Source organism: Lolium perenne, chromosome 5 (assembly GCF_019359855.2).
Source record: "Lolium perenne isolate Kyuss_39 chromosome 5, Kyuss_2.0, whole genome shotgun sequence".
NCBI lineage: Eukaryota > Viridiplantae > Streptophyta > Magnoliopsida > Poales > Poaceae > Lolium > Lolium perenne.
In genome coordinates, this window is record NC_067248.2 from 236,714,259 (window position 1) to 236,726,594 (window position 12,336).

The window sequence follows — 12,336 nt, forward strand, 5'->3', positions numbered from 1 at the left end:
CATAATTTAAATTTATGGTTCTCAAGATATTTTATTTTGAAAAAATGAATATGAAAATAAAAGGGAAAAGCTGATACAACCCAGCCTCCCCTATCTTCCCTCTCCTCCCTCATCCCCACTTGCTTTTCCTTGCAACACGTGGCGAGTAGGGATACCACTTCCCAGAAATTTTCTAGCATCACATTCGCCATTTATCACGTGCGGAGTGAGTTGTTTTGCCTTTGCCAAGATTGGTCTTTTTCTATATATTTCGGTGACTAGCTAGCTGTGTGTGTCGACAGTGGGTTGTGGGCTGAATGCCAAATGGTCCGTTGAGCCTTTTATTGGAGTAAAGTCCAGCTATCGTTGGCATGGTGCGGTGGCTATATGTGGCACCCAGACCTATGTAACAGGGCATCAGTGAACAAGTATCTGAAAGAGAAAAATTGGATCCATACCATTGAAAGATCCAATCTTCAGAAAAATACCATCCAAAATTTGTAACTTAGAAAAATACCATTGAAAGGTTGTTCCGTTACTATCTTTTATCACCACCGTGATCTCAGCTCAGAAAAACATTTGGACATATTCACAGGGAGCTTTGCTCATCCTGGATGAGTCCTTGCTACAGAACACTCCCAGGCTTTCCTAGGCTCTGCATTTCAGTCCAATTTTGCAGCTACAAGTTAGCAGCATAGTAAGACATAAATGGACATATGACACACGATTTTAGTAGGATATAATAAACCATCTGAACCATATCTCTACTATCTAAAAAGGAAGAACTGGTTCTGTTTCCTCCGGTCGAAGGTTTCGTCCAACATATTTTCATCTTACCATTTTACCCTCCCACTAAATCGCATAATACGCACAAATGCCAAGATACCGATTCGTTCACATCTACAACCTTTTCTGCCAAGGTCGCCTCCTTTGTTGCGCTGTCCTGCCCCGCCCCCTCCCACACCCCACCATCCACTTTCTCCTCCAGCATCCAGCCGCTACCTCACCCCACCATCCACCCCTCCCCCGCATCCAGCGCCACACAGCCTCCACATCGCCGATCTGGTTGTCAACGCATCCTCAACAACCGTCACCGCCTCCACATCGCGGATCCGGCATCCACCACACGAATCCGGCCGACACCACCTCTCCCTCGATTGTCCATGTCCTCCACCGCACGGATCCGGCATACAGCACACGAATCCGGCCGACCCCACCCCTCCCCCGACGCCCTGCCCAGATCACGAGCAGAAGGAGCAGCACGAAGGCGCAGCTCGAGGCATGGAGACATGGATCTCGGCATATGTGCCCAAGATCTGGGCATGGAGACCCCGATCTGAACTCCTTGCTTGGTTCAGAGTATTGCCTGGTACTGTAATGCAACTTGGATGTACCTGTGAATTGCTGTATTTTGTTTGTGACTCCCTGGTACCAAATGCTAATACCTCTTGTATCTGATTTGCAAGGTCTATTTGAGATTCTTCAGATGACTGGCTCGTTCAGAATGGCTGAGGAAGGCCAGAGGAGGACCAGCGGGCTCAGTGTCTCTCTTGCTGGCCCGGATGACCTGATACTGTAATGCAACTTGGTTGTACAGGTCATTGTGCATTCTTGGCTTTCTTTAGTATGGATTGGATGCAAAAAATTGTTGCTTGTTCAATTTTTTGTTTGACTGGTGTACGCACTGGACAACTAAAAGCACTATCTAGGGCACGAATGGAACAAATAAAAGGGTTACACAATTTAACTCACTAAGCATTGCAGTGACAAATTCTTATGCAAATAAGAACGTATGTGTGCATGCCTTCACATTTATTTACCTATTTGCATTATATAGTATGTTAGGATGAGGCTTGTTGGAGGATGTGAGGATGTGACTTAACATTCAAGATTAAACAGTAAAAGTTAGCTAAGTAGCCAACGTCACAAGGCATCAGTTTTGGTGCCTGCGACAACTAATTAGTTGTCAGGACCTTGTTTGTAATTTGGACTAATTTTGATTTTGAGTTTCTGAATAGAATTTCTCCTTCAAGAAAATGTAGTTTCAACCTTAGTTCCAAGTATGAATCTTGACAATCTCTTCAGAAAAGAATGATATCACAAATTTTGTATTCGAGGACCATGAAAAGGTGGACTTTGAAAACATGTTTTCCATGATTCATTATTGTGTGTATTAAAATCATATACCTGATTATTGTTTTCCTTATTTGCCCTAGGAGTATGCCATCATTTGGATGTCCACTGTCATACTCAAAAAATCTCAGTTTGTATAAAGTTCAAACCATTTTTGAGAAAATTGCTTCTTTTTATTTGTTCAGTCAATACATGTTTTGCACTATATCATGTCTGCTAAATAATTTTTTTTCTATACTTACAGATCAGTTATAAAATCTGGTATAGCATGAATTGTACGAGTTGTTAGAGCCTTTCGCGGAATCATGGGGTGACACTCATTTGAGGTATCAACACAGGTTTGCTTCTTTGAATGGTGATGATTGATGTCCATTCATATAGTTTCCACCCAAAAAAACATAGGCAGTCCATGCCACATGATTGAGTTTAATTCTAACCATGACATTCTTGCCATAAAGTATTTTATAACGTTTATAAGGGGTAGGATTTTCTATGTTGGTTACTGCTCTTTTTAGATTCTTCCATGTGTTGCTTAATTATCGAGATGCAAGTGTCTGGTTCTTATATCATTGTGTCGTTTGTTTTTGGTGAGACACAGTCAATTCTTAGCTGATCACATTTTGGTTCAGATTCAGAAAACATATAAGTTGCTTTCATGTTTTGGCTAAACCTTGGATCAGATTCAGAAGATACATACCTTAGCTTTTTTTGCAATGTATCGACTAAGTTTGCTATCTCTTGTTGTAATGATCACTATAGAATTTTTTATGTGATAACATTTGTCTTAGCTTCTAACGATGGCACCATATATTATTGTCAGATTACACGTTCAGGCTGAAGAGATGTTATATGGTGCTTTAATATATTTTTTGACTTTTTTAAATATGAGACTGGTTCTGAAATTTTCCATTCTTGCATAGTTATCACCAAAAATAAGGCATATTTTGTTTTTGAAAAAAAATTAAATTATTTTTGAAGGACTTGATAGAAAGGAAAAGATGGTGAGCGATCAGCTCAAACCTGCTTGGGCATCTCCAACTGCCGGTCTTTTCTGTGGAGATGTCTAGCATGATTTGTGTGGTCAGTCCATTTTGGTCGTGTTGGAATGGATATTGGTTTGTTTTATTTTACCTTATTCTGTTACCTTGAGACAAGTGTTTTATCTTGGATTGTTCTATTTTACCACCCGCGCTTCTACTACTTCAGGAAGGTCGAGGACTGGGATGGGACAATGGTATTATGTTCAACTAACAAGGGGAGTTGGCACTGTGTGGAGCGGGTTGGCACTGTTGCGGAGCAGCTGCCCTGTTTCTCTTCCCATGTGCCGAATTCAGGCACGTGGGCCAACTAACGGCTCATCATTATTCCTCTGGTAATTTTCCCTCCAATTATTTTCTTCAGTTGGTTAGTTTTCAATACAGCAGCAAAATCTGGCAAGCTTGAGTGTTGTATGACCACATTAACATTCTTTTTATCTATAGAGGCTAAAGTCAAATTACTGTAAAGAGAAAGGAAATGACGATGAAAGACAGTTGTATGACAAGAAAAAACATCCTTCGTTGTGTTCTACAATCACTTGCTGAAGGTAGTCACTGAATTTGCTCATAAATATACTCTTGTCTTAATCCATATGTTTCTAATATATGGTGTGTCTTTGAGAGTTTGTTGCTATTTCCTTGTTCTTGTAGACGCTTCCTGCACAAATTTGCAGCATGTACCATTTTATCAAGGCATTACAGAGTAGAGTGATGCACATCATGCTTTTGCCCGAATTAGTATTGGTGTTTTTCTTTGGTGAGTTGCATATTTCATTTTCTTATTGCACTTCTGCTAGCTTTCACAAGCCTCGTGGATATAGTTGTGATGTCTGTGCCAAAGAGAAACATTGTGATATAATAATATACAAGCACTTTTCACATGTAGATGGTGAGGCAAGTCAAGATTTTAGACTGGCTAGTTACCGAGGGTCACAACTGGTCATGCTCTTGACCTGCATGATTATGGACCTAACCAAGTGATTAATTAGATGGGTAGGACTAAACTAAAATTCTGAATACTATAATTTAATGAAAATTGTTCTTTTTTTTTGAAAATTCTTGGCAATTCCATGGGGCTCTACTTCAACGACAATAGCTGATTTGTTTTAGGTATGTTGCCCCGTCAGTCTGTATATTGCTGCTATTGTGAGCCAATGGGTTTGACTATTTTTATTTCAGCAGATACCTTGGAGTCAACCTAGGCTCTAGCTTGATTCCCTCTTAGCTTGTATTTCTATATTCCTCAAATATAGAAGAGAAAAGTGAGCTGGATCTGGGCGAGAGAGCTACGTTGCTTACATGTTAACATACATAGATTTCATTTGAATTTTTTAAGTTCAAAGTTGTATTTTACTAATCTGAAACGGTAGATGAGAACACACGAATACAATACACATCATCTCTAGCAATCCGCCAGGACCATTTTATAGACTTGATATGAATGAAATCACATGCCCTCGAACAATTTTAAAGTTAGAACACCTATTTGACCGGTATATATTTATTTTTCGTTGTCAACTTGGTTGGTTCTTGCATGTTATTTTCCTTATTGTATATCTTCTGTGCATCCATTCCAAAAGTTACTCAAACTGAATTTCAGATGTTCAGTACTGGTATTTTCTTGTATGACATTGTAGTTGTGCATCCATTCCAAAAGTTACTCAAACTGAATTTCAGATGTCAGTAGTGGTGTTTTCTTGTATGATATTGTAGTTTTTACTTGATCTTCTGATCTTTATCTCCTGTAAATCATCTGCTATTGTACTAAACTATAATTCTTTAGGAAACTGAACCTAATTTTTCCTTTGGTACTTATTTCAGTATTACAATAACACATTTATAACCTAATCAGTACAATACATTCAGTACTATTTTCTTCACAAAAACAATATATTTCAGTACTAAAATAACACATATATTACATGCTTAAATGGATTACTCAAACTCTGATGGCACACCTCACTACATAGGTTTAGTTTTAGTGAATGGTAACCAACTTTTCCGCTTTGCTAAAAATATAAATTTAAAATAGCGAAATTTACTGAAGTTTTTGTTCTGTTTCCAGCACTGGCAGGACGCTGAGCTGAGTGCTTGCATAAGGGAGATGGATCTCAGGTACCATCAGGGTAGATATTTTGTTGCACAGATACCATTCACTTTCATGGTGCAACCCATCCACCCTAACCCCCAGCCCATGAAGACAAGTAGGCTACTAAATCATGTTGGGCCTTGTATGAACTGAAGCTCCTTACTTGCACATGCTGCAACTGCTAGCTCGCATTTCCTTCAGGAACCTCAAATGTATCTTCCTTTTTCATATATTGCTTCGTGAACATTCAGAGTGTGAGTCATTTCCCGGCACATTACTTTAGGTAGGAAAGTTGTTGCCTTTGGTAAGATGTTCTTCAAATCAAGTATCTTTACTCGAATGTTATATATTATATTAAATGTGTGGTGGAAAAGGAAGAGTAATAACAATGTTATCCTGTTATTGCGTTCTGCATTATCATGATGTAGTACATTATGATATCTTTGATTTATTTTGAATTTTCATCGCGAGTTTTGAGTTATATATGTGCATTCAGAAATGAAATTTGAGTACCCGTGGCAACGCACGGGCATTTGTACTAGTATATAACACAAGCTTCAACATTAAAACATCACAAGTTTTAGAAGCCATACTTCTATAGATCATTCAGGGGATCCCATCATTCAGACATAAGACCACAGTTCACATCAAAATACTGAGACGTCTAATTCATCTACCCATTTAACTCAAAAGGAAATCATCTAATCAATGATGAGCCTACGGTTGATTCCACCAGGTGAGATTGCAGCCATACTTCTAGTTCTTACACCTGGGCTAGTTGGGAAAAGAGACACCATCTTTCTAGTTGTTACGCCTAGGCATATTGGAGAAAGAGCAGTAGTCCTTTCAGTTGTTACACCTGGGCTTGAACGACACATCAATGAGGGTTCAACAACTACTGTGGAGGCCTCAATATCTTCCGATATGGTTTTCCTATGAGGCGACATGGGTTAGTGAAGGAAAAGGTTGTAGCACATATAAGATTGGAGCAGAAAACATTAGAGCACATATAAGAAGCAAAAATATTGCAGCACATGTAAGAACCAAAAATACTACATTACCTAGGTTTTCTTTCCTTTCTTTGGACGAGGTGGAGGAAGCTCTTGTTCTAGTTCAGTTGGAGTAGCAGTGCATCCCTTCTCTATATGTCCAAACTGGTAGCACCTTTTGCATTGATATGGTCCTCTTTTTACTGCCTCTCCACTAGCCTTGATTCTTTGTTTCCTTGGCCTGCCAACAGCCCTATGTAGAGGTGGAGTAATCATTTCAAAACCAACATCAACATTAAGCCATTTAGACCTGCTATTCATTGGAGCGATCTCAAATTGATAAGCCATCTTGAATCTCTCTACCGAATAATAGTCATGCACAATCGTCTGCAATTTTCACCATCAATGCATCATGTCTGGGAGTTGTACATGCCCACGCACATGGCCACATGTACTTCAGTACCTCACCTTTGAACTTCTTTCGAAAATTAGCCATTAGGTGTCTAAAGCACTCACGATGCTCTGCATCTGCTCCAAAAGCTTTCTTGATACCATATGATAATCCCTTACAAGCGTCAATGTGAATTGTCAGTCCAGGTGGGGTGCCAATTGCTTTCCTCAAGTTGCTCATGAACCATGCCCAATTGGAATTGCTGGCCATATGTTCTTCCTCTTCAACCATTGTTGGCCCTGTTGTTGTTTCTCCTCCTGGGAGGTCCGTCGCGGGAGGCGCACGACCTGTCCGTCTCCCTTCGGTTTGGGCTGATTGCGATGTGTTCAGATCAAGCTGGCTATGTCTGGGCTGGTTGTATTGTGGTCTGATTCAGTCACGTATTTTTCTACCAAAGTTGATCGGCTCATGAGTTCACGTTCAGATCACGGTGGTGGTAAAAGGCAGTAACGGAGCAACCTTTCAGTGATATTTTTCTAAGTTACAAACTTTGGATGATATTTTTCTAAAGATTGAATCTTTTAATGGTATGGATCCAAAAAAAAAATTTTGACGAAAAGGCAGCCTGGCCTGCTTTTCATTTCAATTAGGAGATGGTACAAGATGTACAAGGGTAAAGAGAAAAAGAAATAGAAAGAAAAGAAACCTCTAAGAGGAGGCAACGAAGAAGAGAGAGAAAAAAGAAAGGTAAAGCATCAGCAAAGAAAAGAGCAAGGAGTTCCTAATCTGGCTCTCTGGGTCTTCTCAACAGTTCGTCTGCTGCTGGTTTGCCAGCGTCCTTCCAGGCTTTGGCCTCCTCAACAATGCAGCTTTGAATCCTTGTTAGCGAAGACGCCTTGTTCTGGAAAATCCGGGTGTTGCGTTCCTTTCATAGTGTCCACCAGGTTAACTGAACCAGCGTCGTCCAGCTCTTGCGTCGGGGAGTGGGCAGCGAAAGCCGAGATTGGGAGATCCATCCATCTAGGCTTGGTGTGGTAGCATTGGGCGCAAGGTGGACAGGCAGGCGAGCATACGAGAGTAGCCTCTCCCAAAGTCTGATGGTAACCGAGCACGTTGCCAACAGGTGCAGCGCCGTCTCGGGTTCGCTTAGGCAAAGGACGCAAGCAGCGTTATGAGGCCAACCTTTCTTCTCCAGGCAATCCGCTGTGTGGCACTTGCCGAGGATCGCAAGCCAGGCGAACACCCGACATTTGAGAGGTGCCCCGCTACTCCAAATGTTGTCTTCGAAGTTAGTCCGTATCGATCCCTCGAATTGCAACCTGTATGCTGTGGTAGCTGAGTAGGTCCCATCCGCACTCCATCGCCAGGTCACCGTGTCAGCCGTGTCAGGTCGAAGCTGCACATTTTCGAGCTTGGCGTAGACAAGCAGGAATTGGTTAAGGGCTGCCGCTGTGAGGTTTTGCTTGAAATGCCGCAGCCACTTGCCCCCGGACAGAGCCTGGTACACAGATAGGTTGCGCATGGTACAAGCCTTGTACAGGTCAGGTGCCAGAATGTCAAGGCTGCGGCCGTCCAGCCATGGGTCGCGCCAGAAGCCCAACTTCAGCCCATCGCCGAGCCTGAAATCCACCGCTGCATTGAAAAGGGATCTGGTGCTCTCATCCATAGCGGTGGGTAGGTCACTCCAAGGCCTGTCTGTTGAGGTCCAGCGCTGCCAAAGCCAACGAACGCGCAGAGCTGCGGATTTGCGTTTGAGGTCCGTGATTCCAAGCCCTCCAAACTCAAGCGGCCTGCATATATTGGCCCATCGAACAAGGCATCGGCCTCCGGAAGCAAGCTCATCATTATTCCAAAGGAAACTCCGTCTGAGCTTGTCGATAGCCTTGATCAGCCAAATCGAAGGGTCGAGCACCAGCAACTGGTAGATGTTCATGGCTGAAAGGACATGCTTGACCAGCAGGAGCCGAGCATCAAGGGAGAAGCTCCCTTTATTCCATCCCTTGACCTTCCCAGCAAGCTTGTCAAGGGCAGGCTGCATGTCCCCTTTGCGCAGCCTCCTGTCCGACAACGGCAGCCCAAGGTAGGTACAGGGGAATTCCTGTGTGCGGCACTCCAGGGCTGACGATAGAGCGTTGAGGTTGATCCCTTGGCATTGGATTGGTAAGATTGAGCTTTTATTGAAGTTGGTGAAAAGCCCTGATGCCTCCCCAAAGCTTTGTAAAAGTAACTTGACAGAGTTGAGGTCGGCAGGCTCTGGGTTGGTGAATATTACGACGTCGTCGGCGTACATGGATATCCTGTTCTTCGGGTTCAGCAGACAGTTCTTCGTCAAGGCGCCCACGCAATTAGCCATAGCGAACAGTTCCGCAAGGATGTCAGTTGCAATGACGAACAACAGGGGCGAGAGAGGGTCGCCTTGCCTGAGGCCCCTCCTGTGCATTATGTTTGCAGTGAGCTCTCCGTTGACAAGGATCTTAGTGGTAGATGTTAGCAGCAAGCATGCTATCCAATCCCTCCATCTCAGGCCAAAGCCCTTGGCCTCCAGTACTTCCAGCAAGAACTCCCAGGAAATGGAGTCGAAAGCTTTCTGCAGGTCCAGCTTAAGCAAAAGGGCTGGCGTCTTCTTCTGTCTGAACAGTCTGGCCTGTGCTCTGACGAAAACGAAGTTATCATGGATCGCTCGATTTTTGATGAAGGCACTTTGGCACGGGGTGACCAGCTGACAAGGTATTAACTTGTCAATGCCTACGGGTTGTAGACTAGGGTTTAGTTGGAAGTAGAGGGCAAGTAGATCTCGAAGGTTTCAGCCGAAAAGTACTCGACGATTATGAAACTAGGGTTTGAGAAACAATGATTCCATGATTCTTCATCCCTCGACTCCCCCTTATATAGGAGGCGGAGCCGAGGGATTCGTGTTGTACAAGTTACAGAGTCCGGGAAGGTTTCTAACTCATCCCGCAAGATTACAAATAATACTTCCTATTACAACTCTAGCTTTCCTTAATAATATCTTGGGCTTCCGAATCTTCTTATTCTTCGGGTAGTGGGCCTTCAGTAAACCCCGGGTACTATCTTCGGCAGGCCCATTTGGGATGCCTATGTCAGTAGCCCCCGAGATTTTGCTTGAATCGTAGAGTCAGGGAAAATCTCCACTGTTTATTTTTATTCGACAACTTTAACTTTTCTATATTTCTTCGCATAAACTTCTATATTGTACAGGGATAATGGTAGTTGGGGCTAGTTCATCTGACGGATCAGGTACTAGTTAACTGCTCTAGTGGCAATCCGCAAAAACCTACTTCAAGATCACGTCCCTGGACATGATCTCGGGATACTGGTGTAAACTTCAACAGGTGCCGCTTAAGGTCTTACCATTCTGTCGAGTCTCAGTAAAATTTATCGGGTACCTAACGCGTCCGTTAGGATTTTTCTTCGTATCTGTTGATACGGATAAAAGTAGCAAACCGACGTCAGAGACGGCGCCACGCCACACAGAACGGATCTGGGGTCTTACCTTCGCAAATTTGCGGCATTCAGAAATTGATCGCAACTTTGGCGTTCTGAGAATATATTGTCGAGTGCTTATTCGGCTGTTGGAATGGCACATTTTACTGAGTCAAAGATGACTTATATTGCTCTCCCGATGGGAGTATATGCAGAGTTATTTATAACTCGAAATATACTCTTTTGCTCTGCTATCTTTCTTTTTCTCTTTCTTTTTTTTTTTTTATGATCTCATCGGGCACGCGAGCAGCGTTCCCGATGGGAGTAGCCCCCGAGGCTACAGCCAAGGACTTGTACTTGGTTGTAGGCTCCACGTCTTATGCCGCTATATTTTCTTTTATCTCCCGAAGTTTTATAATTTCTCGGGTGCGCGAACAGCGCTCCCGATGGGAGTAGCCCCCGAGGCTATGAACAAATATTTGTATTTGATCATAGGCCCACACCATTTCTATTTTGTCTTTCTTGATCTTTTCATTTTTTCAAAGTAGACCCCGAGCATTTGATCAAAAACTTGTATTTGATCAAAGGCTTAGTATTACTTTTCCATGTCGCCTTTTATGAAGCTGTTAAGGCGAATTTTTTCTTCTGCCAAGGTGACGTTATTGCTGACGATAGCCACGATTGCGAGTTAAAAATCGCGAGAAGTCTCCTCCCGCTGCCTTGCGGGCCCAATTGATCCACTATCTTGACACGTCGTGCAAGTGGGGGACACACGTCCTCCGCTTTTTCTGGCGCACGTACCGTAACTTCTCCAATGTTAAAATACTTTTTTACCCCTGCTTCCACGTGATTATCATCTGCCACGCATTTTTTCCATCCAACGGTCCGCCGCTTCGCCGCACCTCTATATAAGATATCCTTCTTCCTCCTCGAGCACTTCCGCTCACGCCGCACCTCTGCTCTCCTCTGCAAAACCTCCTCCTGCGCTCCTCAATCCCCTAAGCTCATCTTCTCGAAGCTGCATTCCTGCGCCATTGTTGATGCCACCGCGTCGTTTGACCAGGCACAGCACGCCGGAATCATCAATGGCCGCCGTGGATCTGGGAACCGCGGAGTGGGAAAGGTCCAAGATTTCCACCCAGGACATCAATCTGCTGAAGAAGCTGGGAATCAGCAAGAAGCCCAAGGCGCTGAGCTTCCCTAGCGAGGAAAGCTACCCAACCCCACCAATGGGGTATCGGGTAAGTTTTGTCGACCACCTCATCCGCGGTCTTTCCGCCCCCATTCATCCTTTTCTCCGCGGACTGCTCTTTATTTACGGTCTGCAACTTCACCACCTGACGCCCAATTCCATCCTCCATATTTCTATTTTCATCACCCTCTGCGAAGCCTTCCTTGGCGTCCAGCCTAACTGGGCGCTGTGAAAGCGCATTTTCTTTTGTCGCCGCAATGGCTCTCCCAATGTCGCCTATAATATAGGCGGCGTTGTAATTTCCGTTCGCCCCACCGTCGATTACTTCGACGTCAAACTCCCTGACTCAGTTCAAGGGTGGCGCAAGAAGTGGTTGTACATTCAGGAGGAGAACCATGGATGTGCTGAAGACAACATCCCTCCTTTCGATGGCGCCGAAAAAATTCTTCGCCGCCGCTCCTGGGACGCAGAGGCTACCGAAGTAGAAAAAATAGCGACAGAAGCCCTGATGACTCGCATCCATGAGTTGCAAAATACTCGCGGCAAAGAGTTGTCAGGTATTCAAATCACGGCGTATTTCCTTAGGACCAGAGTGCAGCCTCTTCAGGCTCGTAAATATCCTCTCTGGAAGTATGCTGGCGACAAGGACGCAGATCGGTTGTCAGCGGATTTAGAGGTCAAGGACTTAGAAAAGCTTGTCCGAAAAATCTCGTCTCTCAGCAAAAAAGATCCTGTCCCTTCTTCTTGCCGTGTAAAACCATACAGCGCCGCCAATCCACTTCCCAAGGTAACCTTTGTCGATTGATTTTGTAATTGCTTTGCTATCTTTTTGTGACTCCTTTTTTTTTCTTTGACATCTTCCCTTGTTTTTTTGTATAGAACCATCCAAATCTCGTCTCGCTTCCTCCCCTTCCTGAAGGTGGAGAAGTCGAGGAAAGAGCCGTTGTCACCGACGACAACCAAGATGCCCCCTCTTTTGTGAATGAACCCGTGTATTCTCTAAAATCTGCGGGATCTTCTGAAAAGGAGGCTGCCTCCGAAGGCACTACATCGGCACAATCTCCTCCTCCTGCTGTTTCTCC

General features: G+C 43.8%; 1 long non-coding RNA gene across 1 annotated transcript; it reads left to right on the forward strand.

Moving 5' to 3' along the window:
* Positions 1 to 744: 744 nt before the first annotated feature.
* LOC127302347 (uncharacterized) lies at positions 745 to 5,629 on the forward strand. Its single transcript, XR_007852854.2, has 7 exons — positions 745 to 1,348; positions 1,446 to 1,576; positions 2,357 to 2,438; positions 3,319 to 3,484; positions 3,594 to 3,697; positions 3,801 to 3,906; positions 5,215 to 5,629. It is a non-coding gene; the product is annotated as an uncharacterized lncRNA (long non-coding RNA).
* Positions 5,630 to 12,336: the final 6,707 nt, after the last annotated feature.